Here is a 12,442-nt window from a genome sequence, read left to right as displayed (position 1 = left end):
AATCGGTTATTTGTAATCAGCACACAATGAAGTGCTAAGAAAAGTCAATAAAAATGAAGCTTCCCGGCCTCGAAGTACGTTTTTTTTGCTTATGAAACCTTTTCCCACTAAACATTTTTGTACACAAAATGGTAGGAGAAGATGAATTTTTGTACACGTACATCAGATATTTATTTGATATTTAGAGGATAGTTTCTGTATGTCCCGAATGGCGGCAAGCTTGGACAGCTAACACTTCACTTTGCCCTAACCCGATTGCAAATTCTTTAAGCCGCCTTTCGTCCCTCCCTAATTCAGCACTCTAGCTCCCTTTCACTCTTTCCATTTTCTATTGAAAATGTTGAGGGCGGAGCTGGCGAGGCCGCATTGAAAGCTAAATGGCCATTATGTGCTGCGCTGGACCGTTTGATTTGTGCGGTCTGGCTCGGTTCCTGTTCAGGGGAAAAGTGATTCGTGATTTACATTGAAGCGAATACTCACCAATGACTCATGGCACCATTGACTCGTGGCACCTTTGACTCATGGCCCCGCAAATGTCTGCGAGGGCACAATTAGCTCTGCCAAACCCTCATCGGAATGTATAAGAAAGCATGGAGTAAATAAGCCCTCCATCAGTGTTTATATCCTTGTAAAGAGTATTGCGATTTCAGTCACACTTTTCTATATTTATTCTTGATCAGTATTAAGAACTGCCTGCCTCCACATTTCAACGTAAACTTCGCGATATAAAACTATCTGTGCAAAAATGGAACAAAAATGATTTATTGTAAGCCCTTTATTCTTATAGAAAACGAATTTAGTTACTCTTCAACTAAAAGGGTATACTATATTCGTCGGAAAGAGTGTAGCAGGTGAAAGGAAGCGTTTCTGACCTCATAGAGTATATTTATCTGTCGGATCCGGGCAATATATTTAAAAGTTATATCGCCCTCAAGTTATATTTGCCGCTGGCATAACTCCATCTTCTTCGCACTCCCCTTAGCTGAGTAACAGGTATCAGGTAGTCGAATGCAGCGCTCTCCCGTGCTTTAAAGGCTACCGCAGTGCAAAGGGTACACGGTGTCGAAAAAATCCCCTTTATTTAAACGTTGGGTGGCACTCTTAAGCGGCAAAGCCTTCCAATTTAAAAAAGTTTGCAGAATTAAAGAATGTGTAGTACAGACAGGCGTTGTCTTATGTGTACATGGTACAATGTACAACATATGGCAATGTTTATATAAAATATTTTTACATGTGATTCTCGTTATTAAAAAAAAACAAAAACTCAGAGAATTTCACGATTGATTTGAGTCAATGGCGATATTTTTAAAGGTTTATAAAAAAAATTACTTTCTATAATAGATTCTAATGTAACAAAACTCGCTTTCTAAAGAACTTCTCGGAATCTATAAGGAGTAAAATAAAACAAGAAGGAAGTATACTTCGCAAGCCGAAGTTTGTATACCCTTGCAGTTATAAAAAATGCCATGTGAAATTTTTAAGGATTGTTGATGACTTCACTGATATTAAAAAAATTATTTCATTCTTTTTTCAGACCATTTTTTGGACATCTATATGCCCCAAAGCTATAATTTGTTTCATTTTATTTTCCCACAATTTTTCCGTCCAATTCCGTCCGATAGTCGTCCGATTTTGATAAAATTTATTTTCAAATTCAGAACTAATTAAAAAATGGTATTTCCAAGCTTAGAACTATATATGTTAAAATACACCAAGGATATAATTTTTTTCATATTCTCTGACTAATTTTCCGAGAGTTTCTATGGCAGCTATATGATATGATCGTCCGATTTTGATAAAATTTAATTTAATTTTAATTCAAAATTCCAAACGAATTTAAAAATATTATTTCCAATAGTAGTAACCAAAGTTATCATTTTTTTACATTTTTTCCCCGATAGTTCCTATGGGAGCTATAAGATATAGTTGTCTTATCCGACTTTCGGGAAAGTTTCAGCCCGATAGCTTTAAAACTGAGAGACTAGTTTATATACTTTGTGGTCGGAAACATCTACTTCACTGCGTTGCAAACTTCTGACTGAAACCATTACGCCCTCTGCAAGGGTATAATATGTGCTTCTGGATTCTGATAAAAGAAATTAGTTTATTTTATTCATTATTCAATATTTGCGGCGTAGTAACTTTATTTGATTGCTGTTTGTTTTTTGCTCTCATCCTGGTCTTGATTATTATCGTTATAATGCGTCTGCCGGATTCGCACAGATTTCGCAGCCCCGCGTGGGCTCCTTGGAAAGCCCCACCTGGATACCCGATCCGGCTGTGTGCCCCGGGAAGTCCCCATCGGCGCAGTACTTGGCCTTGCGGCTCTTATTTGGCCGCATGCTGTTTTGCCATGGGCTCCGTCTAATAAGCTAAGAGGCATGGCTATGCCCTTAAGTCGATAATTAGTGGCATTGTTGTGGTTGACTGGCCAATCCGTTAACCAATGTTATCGCAGTGGGACTGACCGGAGTTGTCGGTGCCTCCTTTCGGTTCATGAACTTTCCGGGGCGATAAATTATGACGACTAGGAAATAGCTTCGCATAAGTGGCTAGAGCTCCAGTGTTTTGCTCGCTTGTGGGCGTTAAGAAGTCAATACAAACTTTGGTTTTAAGCGGTTGAAACTTAAACTTAACCACCTGACAGCCCAATTCGCGAACTTTCGCATTGACAGCCCAATTCATTAGAGCTCACAGTTATGATTTAAGTATAAATAAGTAAAAACTCGTTTAGGCGTCAGGGTCTTAGCTAATCAACATGTCGATTACTTGAGTTTCAGATAATTTAAATTTTATTGATACTGTGTACGTTATTCATATCATTCACTATTGGCATTTGCCTTCTTTCTCTCTCTTGCAGCTCGGAGGATGCCACGTGCCCGTTGAGGTGAGTTGAAAGCATTGCAAATATGCTGCACCCAACTAGGGAATTGCCCGACAGCTAGGATATAGATACGTATGCCCGGCTAGAGATACAAGTTGAAATACCGGGCCAAGATACTCATCCGAGACAGCTGTCTTGGCATTTTAAGTGACCGGACTCCACTTCCCCCGATGTTTCTTGGCCCTTTCTTTTAGCCGCCTTGCGATAACATAAGCAATCGACCCAAAAACTTGGTCAACTGGCAATAAAATCAAAAGCGAAAAAAGTTAAAGACCAACGACAGCTTCTGCGGAAAATCTGGGGGATGAAACGAACGGTGGCCCGGCGCGGGCTGGAAAAGTTCCCCGACAAAGTTCAAGCGTGACTGGCATCGGAAAACCTACGCGGTCGAAAGTCCGAGTTGGTTTATAAAACGCTTTGTACGCTCAAACAGACACAGTAATTGGCGATACACACACAGCGTACAGCTCTGTGATATACCCCTACTTTGTTTCACGTGGCAGTCGGCAGTAGGCAACACAATTCTATATGTGCATGGGGTCTAAGTAGCCGACAGCTGGGTGTTCTTTCAGGGAATAATTGCTTTATTTTCGACGAGAAGATTATTGCAATGTCTTTAAATTATGTTGAAATATTATGACAAAATTATCATTTTGTGTAAGTTTGGTCGACTTAATCAAATAGGTTTGCAAAATAAAGTTCAAATCATAAAAACAAGAGAGCTCGCTATAGTCGATTTCATCGTAACTCATCTAAAAGGAGTGCGAGAGGGACGGAGGTATGCTTGCAGCAAATCTGTTTTTCTAGCAGCACTCCTATAGCGCCACCTATCGGCATCTGTTCATTCTTGTCCCACCTGGCGCCTGAGCATAAACCACCACCTTGATGCGCTGTATGTGGCGTGCAGTACCAATAGACTTTGAAAAATATTGATCATTACGTGGCTCTAACTCGAAGATGAATCGCCCTCTTTCAATCATTTATGGCATGTAGGAGGGTATTGACAATAAGAACACAGCCTCATTTAAATTTTTTCAAAATATTCAAATAAATGTGTGCGCTAGACGGTTTCTAGCGTTAAGGTCGTGGTTTGTGGGCGTTAGAGAGGGCGTGGCACCCTGATGCAACAAACATGCGCTGCGCAAAAAGCTCAAGAATCTGTATGCCAATTTTGAAGTTCATACGAACAAACAGACGGACAGGCGAACACAGCTAGATCGACTCGGCTAATGATCCCGATTAAAAATATATAACATTTATAGGTTCGAAAACGCTCCCTTCTACCTGTAACATACTTCAAGTCAAGTATACCCTTTATCTATCGGATACCCGTTGCTCAGCCAACCTACTCCAAAGTAAATAAGCCTTCGCGAAGTCGCGAAGAAACTTCATATTCCATTTTTATCTACTGGTTGTGTCGCCATTGATGATTTTCTTGCTAGAAACATATTAAAAACTGGTCTGGGCGGCACAGTTTTGGCCGTTTTGTGGACGTGGCACGCAGCTGAAATAAAGATGCGCAGCGCAAGAACATGGCAAGATCAACTCTCTAGTAATTAAGCGTATATAAACTTTATGGCATTGGAAACGCTTCCTTCCACCTGTACAGATTCTTTCCCGATTACATGTACTCTACTTGTAACGGGTGTCAAATTTAATTTGTATCTCTAATTTTGACGGTTACTCGTCCGTATAAACGCTGAGATCTCGGAATTGAATATCAATATGTATTCTCATGCCAAAAATGCTGCAAATCATTCATTAAAAAGTTATAAGACAGCAATGAAATCGTTACTAGGTTGCGCCATTGCGGGTATGCAATTAAGAACACATCTCCGTCGCTCTATTAGCTGAGTATCCGGTATTTGATAGTCGATGCCATCAGCTAACGCGATCGAAGGGAGATTGAGATATTCAAGCAGCAGGCGGCTTGTGGGCGTCCGAGTGGGCGTGGCATATTCGCGTCACAAACTTGCGCTGCGTACCAGGAAAGGATTTAATATCTGAAATCTCTCTTGTAGTTTTCGTTATCACAGCGCTCACACGGACAGAAGCACATGGCTAGATCTACCCGATCCCGAATAAGAATATACAAACTTTATGGGGAACAATAATATGTAAACTTTCTTCAGACAAATGTAATATACGGTCTTACTCGACGAGTAATGGGAATGAACATCGTATTTGAGCAGGTTCTCCCAAGACGTTCGCTGTTTTGACTTAGCACCACCGCGAACTGTATCCCTTTAGGCTTGGCTTCATGTAGGGTATTGGGAAAACTTTGGCGCCGACAGCAACGCGCCTTTCATAAAGTTTGAGTGTTTCTGTAGCTGGCATGCACTTACTACATTCCCCTATCGCTTCTTATTTTCCCCTTTTTTCCCCACTCGCATATATTTGTATTGCGCTCAGCTTTGTTCGCTCCTTTGCTTCTGCTGGAGCTTGTCGAGCGCTTTTCCTGCCCCTCTCGTGTCCTGTTTTTCATTGAGTGGCTATCCTCTGTCTGTGCACTGGAATTTTAGTGAAAAGTTATTTATTATAGAACCCAACGAAATTATGAGGCAGTTTCCGATCTTTTTGCTGCTGCTGTGCGAAGATGCATCTCGCATTCGCTGCCCAACACTGTGCAGTCAATGCAGCTCATGAATGTAGCAAGTTGGAATTGCATTTCAAAGCAATAAGCAAGATTGCTCCTTTGCCGGCAAGTGGAGGGCAAATGGGTTAGATAGAGTACAACGGGCCAGAGCATACTTGAAATTCGGCTTCGTTGGCAGCTGACCATATCCTTCGCTTTGAGTTCGAATTTCGGCCTGCGAAAAGAGCCTCGGCCCCAAATTGCATTTCCCTGTCAAAATTCGAGGCAGGCATGCAAAGTGCCGAATACCTGCATTTTTGAAAGAGTCGTATTACAAGCCATCTAATGGTTGTTGTGGGTGGATTCTGTGATTTAGCTAGGCTTCTGAATGCCGCAGCACAACGTTTTTACATTCGGCACGCTGCGATTAAGTATGCCATTGCTTAGTTGTTTGATTTTAATGAAGCGTGCCGAATGTAAAAAACATAGAAAGTGTATTTAATTAGTAGATCATATATTGCATTTTCGTCACAGAAGTTGATATCAGAACATTTGATTGTTGAAGGGCGGTCGTCACTATATTTCTACCTCGTTAAGAGGTGTTTTTGTTTGATTTTGGAATATCACCATTAAAATTTGTTTCCCATAATACAGGAATATTCTTTCTTCTCTTTAAAGGTAATTTTTCTTTACTGAAAAAAATGTCTTTTTAAGTTCAAAAAGGGGTACATACTGATTCTTACTCTAAAAAGCAGAAATATTGTAAGGGGTCTGGTTTTCACTTTCATATTTTTTTGTTGTAGTTTTCAAAACTCAAAAAATTGGTGCTCAATGCCCCACTGATCAAACTTTCTAAATTTAAATTTTGAACTTCACCTCTTTTTCTTCCAAGCCAATGGATTTTAAAATGTATTTTTTTGGCAACAAATCGTATACCAGAACTTTTGAATAACAAATTATGGACACTCGCTTTTCTGCCTGCCTAAATCCATCTTCCCTTAGCTAATAAGAGATATTCGATAGTCGAGACACTTGACAATGACTTTCTTTGTTGTATTTTTATGATTTTTTCCATTTTGAGCATAATGATAAATCATCCAGAACGTACGCTTCTAGCTTTAGGTTTTATTTCATAAAGACATATATACATTTACTAACTTTAAGCACTCTTTAAACACTAAACACAAACTCCAAACATTATAACTTTAAAGTGGGAATCTCCCGACGAAAGTGCACCATGTGCAAACGACATGATCGAACCCATTTTTGTCAAAGGCATTCAGCCTAAATGCATTTGAATGGACATAGGAGTGTTAGGCATGAAGCGAAAAACATGTTTGTAGCTGTGACAAATGCACCTGATGGACAGAGTTTTTTGACATCTGACGAGGCCAAATCAAATTTAATTTTACATCAAGCCAACGAAGAGCGTGAAGAGTGATTTAATTTGATTTTATAAACGCTGCTGCATATTGATTAATTGTAAAAACGCAATTGGAATCTGAAGGACTGGGTGCATCAGCTTAATGAATTTTCACTTTATCGAGAGTCACAAAGAAGTAATTACCTAATGTAAAGGAGGCGACGGAGAAGGATGGGCATGTCACATTCTGCAACCGCAAAATCAAAGCTCCTTCAGCGTCCTCTACTCCCAAACAGACGCCCAGGGTACACAAGCAAAATGCCGGACAGAAGGATCACAGGTTGAGTGACTGGATGACTGGCTGACTGGATGACTGGATGACTGAATGTCTGGATGACTGGATGATGGCTTCAGCCATTTTCGTCCTCGTGGCCAGCACTTGTAGCCATTCTCCTGCTAAGCAGGCCGACACCAAAGCCAAATGAGTTCAGTGTCCGCAGGCGGAGATAAAAGGGGGCAATGGCAGGGGAAGTGGGACGGGGAAGTAGGAGAAAATGGGGAACGTTTGGGAAAACCAGGGAGGGTTAGCTACAAGCCACAGACTTGCAGGCTATGCAGACCGATTTAATACCCAGTGGAAGCACATATAAATGGCTTGCAAAGTTTTGCCATTTAATTATATTCTTCACAGAAATGCCTTCCAAATAATGCTTTCTTGCTCAGAAACCTCATAAACGATTTAAAACGGATGTGATTTTTCTGTAGAGGTTCGAATGTAATGTAACCTTATTTTGATGCTTCTGAGAATGCTTTTCATTTTCTAAAAATAGGAAAGCCCTGTATATACATTGGTCTCACAGGAACGACCAGCAAGGGTATAAAAACGTATTTCAAATTATAAATAGAATGCTCAGAAATATAGGAAATAATAAAGAATGAACTAAGTCATACCATACAATTTATAATGCTTTGACAACGCATAGGTACATTTTAAGGTTAAATGTTTTGAAACACGCGACTTTTTCCGTCCATGATTCCAAAGTCACAAAAAGCAAATCAAAAATAGAACTGGACTATCCGATACCAAAGCGAGATTGTAGAGCGCCACCTACCCGCAGGCAGGACAAAGCTAGATGGACTCGGTAAGTGATCCTGATGAAGAATGTATCGGAAACGCTTTCTTCTAGCTCCTTACTCTTAAAGCAAAGGGTTTAATTATATACTAAAGTAAAGGTAGGTATAGAGGTAATTGCGTCTAACTTTTGATGTTCCCTGCATAGGCAGCCATAATTTCCTAAAGCTATCACCTTCCTTCAAATGCCAGGCAAATGCAGCTCGAATCAGAGTAAAGAAAGGCCGGACGCTCTTCGCTGAGGTCGTTCGGAAAACGACCACTAGCTCCGCACCCGCCCACGGCTTTCCAACAGTTTCATCCCGCTTTTCCCACTCTGCCGGCGGCTCTTAACGAGCGGCGAGTCGAGCAATGATTGCGGTTACTTGCTGGTTTTCATTTCATTTTTCATGCCACTTCTTGCTGGCTGCAGTTTCTCGGAGGCGGGTCAAGCGGCCGGGCCTGGGGGCGGACGGCCCTTGGAAGGTGTTGGCTCCGACGGAGCTGTGGTGTCTGCCCGTCGTATTTGTGATCCTGCCGCTTGTTAAGCACTTTAAACAATGTGGCAGCCCTGGCGCTCGTCTTGTTAAATTTAATTTTGCCACTTGCCCAACCAATGACAGGGCACAAAACGAATTACGACAGCAGTCCGAGGAGTGGAATGAGGGACTGCCCTCCACTCCTGCCACTCCTGCCCACTCCTGCCCACTCCCGCCCACTCCTCCTCTGGACAGACAATTTGTCAAATGAATTCCGAGTCATTTTGGAAAATTGCATAAGTAGAAAATGTGGAGGAAAGCGCAGGGAACTAAGGACACTTGACATGACACTCGGAGTGGTCCGGGGAATCCCCGGAATGCAGCAAGCAAAATGTTTTAAATGCATTTCGCTCTAGATAATACCTGGCAGACGGAAAACACGAGGTGGGCGGAAAATCAGGCGAAGGTGAGAAGGAGTGCTCCCGCAGTGTCCGTGCTGCAGCAGCGTAAAATTTAATTTTCCAATTAAATGGCGCAAGTTTTTTTTCCGTTCCCCCCTTGTTGTTTGTTGCTGCGGAAAGTTCGCATTGTTGGCCATCAAACTGACATTGGGGAATATTACAAAACCCCCAAACGCAGCGGGCGAAATAAAACATTTAGCTGCAGCAAAAAATAGAGAACCCCTGACCTCTCCAGCGATTGTTTTCGGTATCGAATGCACGGACGTTCTTGGTTCCGCAAAAAATGCTTTAAAAATATGTACGCGGGCGCGAATTTTGGGGAAAAATATTTGAGCATTCGGGTAGACCGACAGATAGCCTGGAAAAGGAGGAATTAACAAGCTGGGTCAACCGATCGCGCGCCCATTGGAGCAACGAGTATGGGTCATCCCATAATCGGTTCTACACCTATCTCGGTGCCCTAAATATTTTCTTCGTTTTCAATGTGCTCTTTTGGGCGATATTTTGTCAAACTACCCTACTCGAAACCTTCATGGTTTTTCAGAATTATCTTGGTGTATGTTGTCCAGCAACGATCATATTTGCTCGAACTAATATGCCCAGCACATTCGACGGTATTTACATGGCTGGCAGAGCGTTGCAAATGTGAGTGTGGAAAGTTGGTAACGCACACATGGTATCGATTGATTAACTATTGTGAAATTGTTTAGCCAGGCGAGCTGAATGAAACTTGAGAGATTCGCGAAAATATTTAAAAAGCGCTGGAATTCGTGTGGTTGGTGGAGCCACAAAAAGGAAGCACCAACCTCCAACGGACTTAAGCTGGTTCCGTGGCCGTCATTTGGCCGAGTAACCGTGAAAAAGTTTTCGACACTTCAGCAGTAACCGTGAAATTTGTATAAATTGCACTTGACATTTTCTCCGCGCATTTTTCAGCTTAACTTTCGCCATAAACTAGCTGGAGGAGGGCCAAGGGTTCGCGACTTGTCCCACATTTGCCGAGAGCAATTGAAATTAGTGCGGTAATCGGAGGGCGACTTCACTTTGGGGAATGGATGGTGGCAAAGTTTCAAGTTTTCGCGAATAACTTTAGCTGCAATGTGGCGGCAAATTGGATGCTTGGCAAAGACAGCAAATTAGGCGCCCACCCGCAAGTCATCCTCCTTCTCCCGCATTCGTTTGCTTTTTCAACACTGTGGAATACTTGACCAGTTCTCGGCATAAATACGTGCGTAGCAAATATGATACGTCCTAAAATGTATATGTAAAAGTGTTAGGTAAATTTAAAAATCCGATGTTTTGTGAGGCCCTTTTTAAAATAAAACCAAAGAGAGATCGCTGGGACCATAAAGGTAAAAAAAGTTTGGTTGGACCTATGCTTGTTATTTAGCTAAACCCTTCTCCTACACAATTTTGAAGATAATAGCAAAGCCTACGAGAAGTGTTACTAAATATTAAAATCCCTTTTACCTATCCTTGCCCCAGTTTTGTGGCAAAAATAATTATCTTTATAATTTTTTGTCTCAAATTGAATAGATTTTTTGTTTGAAAAAAGTCTTCATAAAATAAAATGGCTCTTAAAGCATGACGCGGATGACCGGATATATGACAATCAAACTTGTTTCTTTATTGAACTACAGAGTACCATTATCCCCTACAAATTCGGCGGTGTCAACTTTTTCGACGTACCCGATTGAACTGCTTCATTGGGTATTACTACGTCTTGGGCTAAAATTAAGTATTAATACAAAATGTGTATTCGCAAATATTATCTCAACTATCCTGGCCCCGCAGGCATCGTTTTGAGTTTTTGGAAATTACACCAAGAAGGAAGGTCGCAAATAAAAATGCAAAACGGGGTCGCGTTCAGCACGAATATTCGCTTTACCAAATACTTACATTAATAAATCTCGTTGGCCAAGGCCCAAAAAATTGTCGCAAACAGATATAACTATTTTCTCGAATCGGACATTAGGAGAACCTACTTATAACTTATTAACTGATGGCGTTTAAAACTTGAAGTTTTAGTGGCTCTCTCTAGGGTTCTAATGAAGCTACATTAGAATCCTTTTCCCTAACTATACTTTCTCCTGTGTTGATCGCTACACATCTACACGCCGAAAATGATTGAATCGTCAAATCAATAATAGACTTCCTGGAAGCATTCCTGCATCCCTCCCGTCTCCTTTTAGCTAAGTAACGGGCAGGCGATAGCACCTTCCCTTGTTATATCTAAATTCACACCAAAAATTGGACGATTTACTAAAAAGTTATAGGCAAATAAAGGAATCGGTATCTCAATCCCCCTCCCACCATTCTTAGCTGAGAAGGGTTCACTCCAGTTTTTAAGCCCATGATGAGATGAGAGCTGGCTCAAGGTCGAGCGTGGGAAGTGGGTTACCATGTGCACAACGCACTATGGTGAGTTCAATCACTTTTTGTGGCATTAGTAAATATCTTAAGATTGAGGCAACGTTTAAAAGTTTAGTTTTTTGAAATAGTATACTCATAAAACTTTAAAAATTTATTAAAAAGCCCTTAATTTTTTTAATATTTGACCCAACTTATTTAAAACATTTATACTAATTTGTAATCATACTAATAGGTATTTTTGTTTCTATCACCGTCAACGCGTTGGCACCATTTATCGGCTGTCTAGATGTTCAACTGGGGTTGAGGACGAACTGTTAGCTTTCAATGCAGCCTTCTCCAGAAAAGTACCAAATTTCTCTGAAGTCTTGCCTAGTTTTCTCCCGATTTGAGCGGTAAAACAGGCAAATGTAATAAATTCCTCATTTTTACGTGTAATTAAAGGACACTGTATTGTTCTAATAATAATAAACTATTTCACATTCAACTTCAATTTAAATTTCTTGCGAATCCAGAAAACATAATCCTGTGCTGTTAAATTAGCCGGTCCCCAAGCCCATGCTGGAATCGCCGCTTCGTTCCGTTTCGGTGAGTCCAAACAATTAATTATGCAGGTTCCCGAGAACTATGCAACAGATATTGCTCTGAAGCTGGTCGCTTGACGTTTCGCCGTCCAAAAAAGTTTAATGAGTTTTTATGCTCCCCCTGGAAGCACTCCCTGAAGCCACCCTCTGAATGTCCATCCCCCGGGCCCCTTCACTCCGACCTCTAATTGGAAAAAGGCAAACGTTCAAAATGACAATACAAAACTTTGCAGCTTGGCGAAAATTGAAATAAATTTTCGGCAATAACAACAACACACAATAAATAACAATGAACGAGTTGGCAGCACCTTGAGGGGCTGGGAAAACCGGGAAAAGCGGGGAGGAGGCGGTTGTGGGGGCTGTGGGGGCTGTGGCCATTTAAAACTTGATTAAGGCCCTGAACGATGACGTTAGTTGATGAGAAACCGAGAAGGAGCGTGGAAAATACCCATTAAGGGGGACACTGACTGTCCTCCCCGAAATACTTATGTTTGCCTCGGCTTTTGGGGCATTGTCAGAGCCCGCATTCATGTGGGCCGTTAAATCGCTTTAATTGCCAATTTCCGGTTAAGTAATAAAAAGCGTTTTGCGCCCGCTCTGCACGAAATTGGTAAG

At 41.3% G+C, this 12,442-nt stretch overlaps 1 protein-coding gene across 1 annotated transcript in view; it reads left to right on the top strand.

The window, feature by feature from the left end:
* The window catches only part of LOC108028903 (chaoptin), a 229,236-nt gene that overhangs the window by 119,458 nt on the left and 97,336 nt on the right, over positions 1 to 12,442 (top strand). The window contains exon 5 of the mRNA XM_050884708.1: positions 2,861 to 2,887. The gene's annotated coding sequence lies outside the window, so the exon portion shown is untranslated. The remainder of the gene's footprint in view (positions 1 to 2,860; positions 2,888 to 12,442) is intronic.

Source organism: Drosophila biarmipes, chromosome X (assembly GCF_025231255.1).
Source record: "Drosophila biarmipes strain raj3 chromosome X, RU_DBia_V1.1, whole genome shotgun sequence".
Taxonomy (NCBI): Eukaryota; Metazoa; Arthropoda; class Insecta; order Diptera; family Drosophilidae; genus Drosophila; species Drosophila biarmipes.
This window is presented reverse-complemented; position numbering and strand designations above follow the sequence as displayed.